Raw genomic sequence first — 6,000 nt, forward strand, 5'->3', positions numbered from 1 at the left:
CTTGGAACGCTCAGTAATAGAGCGAGATTCAGCAATGAAGAAGAACCATGTACATGCTGTAGGGAAGCTAAAGAAACGACGGGGCATGCCCTGATTGAATGTGGTGACATCCGCCCAGGCGTACGTTTGGGCACGAGCCTACAGGAAGCCCTGGGTTTTAGGGACATCAATGAAAACCTGAACACGACCACGATAGAAATATGTAAGAGGCGGTTAGAGTATACGCAGTTAGTATACGCAGTTAGAGTTAGAGTATAGTATGTAAGAGGCAGTTAGAGATAAATGACAAAACTAACTAATATGGATAATAAGGTCGTTTTGCCATAAGGGTGATTAGAACTGCGATGTGAATTTATATCTGTTTTTTTCATAGTAAGATCAATTTAATCGAATTCAGTAGACAAAGCATGAGGCCAACAGAAACAAAAAGTTTTTTATTTTCGCTCTTGAGCCTGGTGGTACACACGCCACCACACCGTTACAAAGGGGACGCTCATAGCATCCATTCATCCAACCGCCGTTTACTGAGACTGCCCAGGCGTGTAACTGGCTTTAATTGTTTAAAAATAAGACGAGTTACAAAAGGCTGTGCTTTTACTTATAGGGGAAATCAATTGAAAAATGATTTCGCATGTACAGATAAATTGTCGTTCACACAATATTGAGAATACCACTCTTAGCGAGGAAAGTGACATGGTAAGCCATGTAAATACGCAAATAGTGAGATTAATGGCGACGCCGCAGTGAAGTTTCTGCACCTGCCTGACGTCCTAATGTTAAAATCATCGTCTAATGGGCTGTCTAACTATCTGACGGCAAAAATAAACTCCATTGGGTTCAAAAAGAACATAATGATTTTGGGAGTATGACGTCCCAAAACTACGATATGATTACGAGGACGCCGTAGTGGGGGCCTTTTTAGCGTGCACCTAAACACGGGCCTCAAGCATTTTCACCTGCATTGGAAATGCTGTCATCGGCATTCGACCCCGTGACCTTCGGGTGAGCAGCCAAGCACCGTAAACAGTAGACCATCTGTCTGAAGGTGAACGTAGTATAAACAATTTTTGTTACGCTAAAGTGAAAGAAATGCGGAAAAGAAGTTCTAAATGACGTACCGGTGGTAAGATTACGATGTAAAATTAAAAAGACATAACGGATAGCCTATCCCTAACTCCTCTAATAGTCGTCGCATTATCGTAAGCGTTTCTCTGTAATATTTCTCTATAAATTAAGTAAATTCTGCTGTTTCATCTTGAAACATAAAGCGCACAACACGAAGGCCCAAGGGAGGAATGACGACACGAACGCTGACTATCAACTCAACTTTATTGACTGAATTATGTCATAGATGGGGCTTTACATTTCATATCTGTGACTTGATTATGATGCACGCCGTAGTGGTTGCGCAACTCAGGGATCATTCTTGTTGTTGTTGTCGTTGTTGTTGTTGTTGTTGTTGTTGTTGTTGTTGTTGTTGTTGTTGTTGTTGTTGTTGTTGTTGTTGTTGTTGTTGTTGTTGTTGTTGTTGTTGTTGCATTGGGAAAACCTTTTATGTTCACCTTAAACGTAGTGAGAACGCTAGTGTTTTTGCGTTTTGCCACCAAAAAAATGCTATCTTCAAAGCTAACGCAAACCAACGTTTTCAAGTTCAGAAGCGCAACACCATATGACTAAGCCACCACAGAATGATGTGATTACCTAAAGGCACAGTGGAGCTGATCGTTTCCTAGCTTCTACTGGCACTATAACATTGATTGATTGATATGTGGGGTTAACATCCCAAAACCACCACATGATCATGAGAGACGCCGGAGTGGAGGGCTCCGGAAATTTCGACCACCTGGGGTTCTTTAACGTGCACCCAAATCTAAGCACACGGGCCTACAACATTTCCGCCTCTATCGGAAGGGCACTGTGGAAGTAATGTTAAGTATTGCCAGGTGATGCCAAGTTCCAATTGAGCCCAACACAGTCGCCTCTCACCGTTACGTCTGTACTATACGTCGTAGACGCGCACAAAACGGCGAGAGCAGACAGAGCAGACACTTCACTACGTCGTACACTGTCCGCTCTATCTGCTTTCGAAGTCTCGTGCGCGGAACTGTTACTACGTCCTAGAGTCTTATCCATCTCGCTTAGAAGAACTGCGCGATTTACAGTAAACGGCTTTGTCATTGACAGTGCGAACCTTGTTTGGCCTTTTCATGTCTGCGTCTTGCGCACCGCCTCCGCGCAGGTGAATGCGCACTGCGTTACGTACGTCTGGCGCGACCGTGCGGTCTCGCGCAGTGTCGACACAGGCGGGCTCGTGATGGAGCCGTGTATTGGCTAGCGAAGCCGGCGGCAAGCGAACAGCTGGAAAACCGATTGCTAACCAACAAGTGGTCTTTATTTTTTTCGTTTTTTTTTTCACGTTGGACACATTAGGGCTTTTTTATACAGGCCTGCTATTGAGAAAACGCGTGATCTGACACTCATTCATGAAAAAGTAGGATCAGACTTGATTACCACAAGATTCCTTTATTAAGACCGTACGCCATGACATAACCGTGCGTACTGGCACAGTTCTAATATGCTTTCGAAATTTGCGCAACGGTAAGAAAAATGGATAGGAAGGCGTGCTGCCTCACTGACCCGCCAAAGGAAAGAAATGAAGAAGGCTAAAAACATTCCATCAACAATCACGGCATGGGATTAAAGAAGGTCAGAACATGGTAGCAATAAAAGAAAAGCACCAAAGATTTGTCTTTAAAAAAGATAGGAATGAACAGAACAAAAGCAATACTTGCGCGGTACTGCATGAATTAAACAGACACATTACGAAATTGATTTTAAAAATATCAAGAATAAATATCAAGAATATCAAGATAGTTTTTATTTGATGTTTTTTTCTTTGGTGAACGCCAGGGGCCGTTGGTCACAGAGTTCTGTCACTGAGCGCGATTTGACTTCCCGCCACTTTGACACCATGCTAGTGAAGGTAAATTGCAAAAAGGGTACCTCAACGATAACTTTTGAACTTGAACTTAGTGAAGTCAAACTTCACTATGTAGCTGTTGCCCCACTATGTCTGCAACAATACCTTCCTTTATTTGTATATCAACGGCAAAACACGCTCGTTCTCAGTAAGCCCAGTTATTAGTAATTATAGCGGAGCCACTCAATGCGTCCTCCCTCGTAGGCACGCGGTGTAGCTCTTCCTCCGTGTCTCCATACTATGCCCCTCAAGCCCGTAGGTCATTCGAGGTTCTGACCAGTTTGATCGCAGCCCGACGTAATCCACAACTGTTTTCATATTTTCGAAAGCATATTGTCCATTGCCGCGTCCCCGCGATTAATCGTTTGAGCTGAGGAAAGTGGCGTAAAGGAAAAACCCTCCGCTATCTCTACAAGCCTCGCAACCACCGCTATCTGTGGTCGTGACCGTCCTTGCTCGACATCCACACTCACCCGACGCGTCTTGTAGCGCACGTGGGCGAGCGCAAAATCAGTGGACCATTCCACGAAGGAAATGGCTGCGCGGAAACCTCGCGAGCATTTAAAAGGCGGCAAGTTGTGACGCTTCCGGTGGTATACGATGACAGTAACCCTACAGCGGCACGTGGCATCGTTATGTGCCTTAACACATCGCCACATGGCCATGAACTCTTATAAGAGTTGATGGCCACGTTGGCCACTAGACCTGTACTATAGGATACATAAGTCTAGTGGCTAAGGTACTCGGCTGCTGACACGCAGGACGTGGGATCGAATCCCATGTGTCGGCTGCATTTTCGATGGAGGCGAAAATGTTGTAGGCTCGTGTGCTCAGATTTGGGTGCACGTTAAAGAACCCCAGGGGGTCGAAATTTCCGGAGCCCGCCACTACGGCGTCTCTCATAATCGTATGGTGGTTTTAGGACGTCAAATCCCACATATAAACCCACTCTTAGGATAGTTATCTGGTCCCCAGTCAAGCGCTCATGTCAGATTATGTGCAAAATTGAGACCTTGTCTTCTCGACTCTTTTCGCTAATAATAGAGTGGAGTGAGGTGCTTCCTCTTTTTTTTTTATCACTCTCTTTATATACAGTACCTATTTCGTTTAAATCATAGACACTCGTAAACAACATTCGCAGAGGTGACTAGTTCGGATAAACCATCCGAGGATGCAATTTACATAATTAGTTGGTTAACTGAAGCCATAATTAAAGTGATCCCATTTGAAGTGCACGTGTGTTTGTCACTACCTATTCATAGTCTCCTTGGCATACGAAGTCGCAAAGGCCATGTCATAACTGAGCACGAGTGCTTCTTCTATGTTCGTGTAGCGTTCGTCATGCGATTAAACTGAAAATTGCTCCGGAGAGGGAGCGATCGCAGGTTCTCGTTTGTAAGGCTATACGTAAGTCCGCCAGCAGCCAACGAAGCACTTTCTTCTTGATAATGCAGCCTTGCGGGCAGCGCAGCCAAACAGTGTTGTCGCTGAGGGTGAGATAAGAGCAATCTATAGAGTGACACGTAGTTCTTGTTATTTAAAGGGAGGCTGCAGCCGCGTTGGGGTCCCTTCGCTTCAACGCCTGCCGCTACAATCGTGGGCCTCCCCAAGGAAGGTCACTCACTCTTCCGCAGCCTTTCCGAGAATTGAATTTAACGCCCCTGCAGCATATGCGCGCTAAGTATGGGCGTAGGAAACGTTCACGAATGTTCTTACGCAATCACTGGCGTAATGGTTACAGCACGCCGCGGTGGTCTAGTGGCTAAGGTACTCGGCTGCTGACCCGCAGGTTGTGGGATCGAAACCCGGCTGCGGCGGCTGCATTTCTGATGGAGGCGGAAACGCTTTCGGCCCGTGTGCTCAGATTTGGGTGCACGTTAAAAAAAAAAACCCAGGGTGTCGAAATTTCCGGAGCTGGAGGTCCACTACGGCATCTCACATAATCATATGGTGGTTTTGAGACGTCAAATCCCACATATAAATCAAATCAATCAATGGCGTACTGGTACAGGTATGTAACCATCTTATATAAGTATATCCTCGCCACCGACACGTAACCTAACATCGCAGCATGTTTTCGGATAGTCCCCTTTATTCATGTGATTTATATTATCAAAATTTGATTTTGTTTATCAGTCAAGTCTTTAAAATAATTTGCACAATATGATTGCATGACAAAAAAACTTCGCTGAAAATCGCCCAGAAAAAGGTATTTGTAACTGTAGTATACACAGCTAATTATATGGAAACGTGCTCGTGTTGTCTTTACAGTTACGTGACTTTAACAAACATTCTTTTTAGATCTGAGTGCAACAAAGGCAAATGAATAGACGATAGCGCTAATACCCAACACAACAGGCGTCAATTTGAAGTGTGGCAGTTTGGGCTAGTTGGTATGACATGACAATAGTTGCAGCGCGAAAACAGAACGACGACAAAAAGACAATTTTAGCGCTCGTGTCTTTTTTGTATTTTTGTCATCGTTCTGTTCTAGCGCTGTAACTATCGTCATGTCAATTCGAAGAGTAGTGAAAGGACCAATGTCCCGATTCCCAAAAGAAATGACTACGGCAACATTAAATAGGCTGGACTAGCACTTCATGTTTTACAAAATATACTGTCGCTTGTTTTCACTAGGAAACACAGAGTATATAATAGCAAAAAATGATACCGTAAATTAAGCTGAATCTTGTGCGAAAAACGGGATTTCCGGTGATGTTGGTGACTTCCAGAGGGGGCCCACGGGTGCTAAGTTTCCCGGCCGGAAATCGCACAGTTTATACATAGTCATTTCCCCACGGATGATTTGCCAATGACACGCAGCTTGTTTATAGCACGCTTTACGAGTGCACCGAAAACCGAAAACGAGGACATTCTACTGAAAACGAGAAAATCGTAAGTGGACATGGAGGAGTCCTAATGGCGAAAACAAGCACGAAATAGACTTTATAATGAGTGCACACCCCGGCATCGTGCAGTATGTGGAAGTACTTGGCAAGGCAGATGCAGTGACAATAGAA

This window comes from Rhipicephalus microplus, chromosome X (genome assembly GCF_043290135.1).
Source record: "Rhipicephalus microplus isolate Deutch F79 chromosome X, USDA_Rmic, whole genome shotgun sequence".
Taxonomy (NCBI): Eukaryota; Metazoa; Arthropoda; class Arachnida; order Ixodida; family Ixodidae; genus Rhipicephalus; species Rhipicephalus microplus.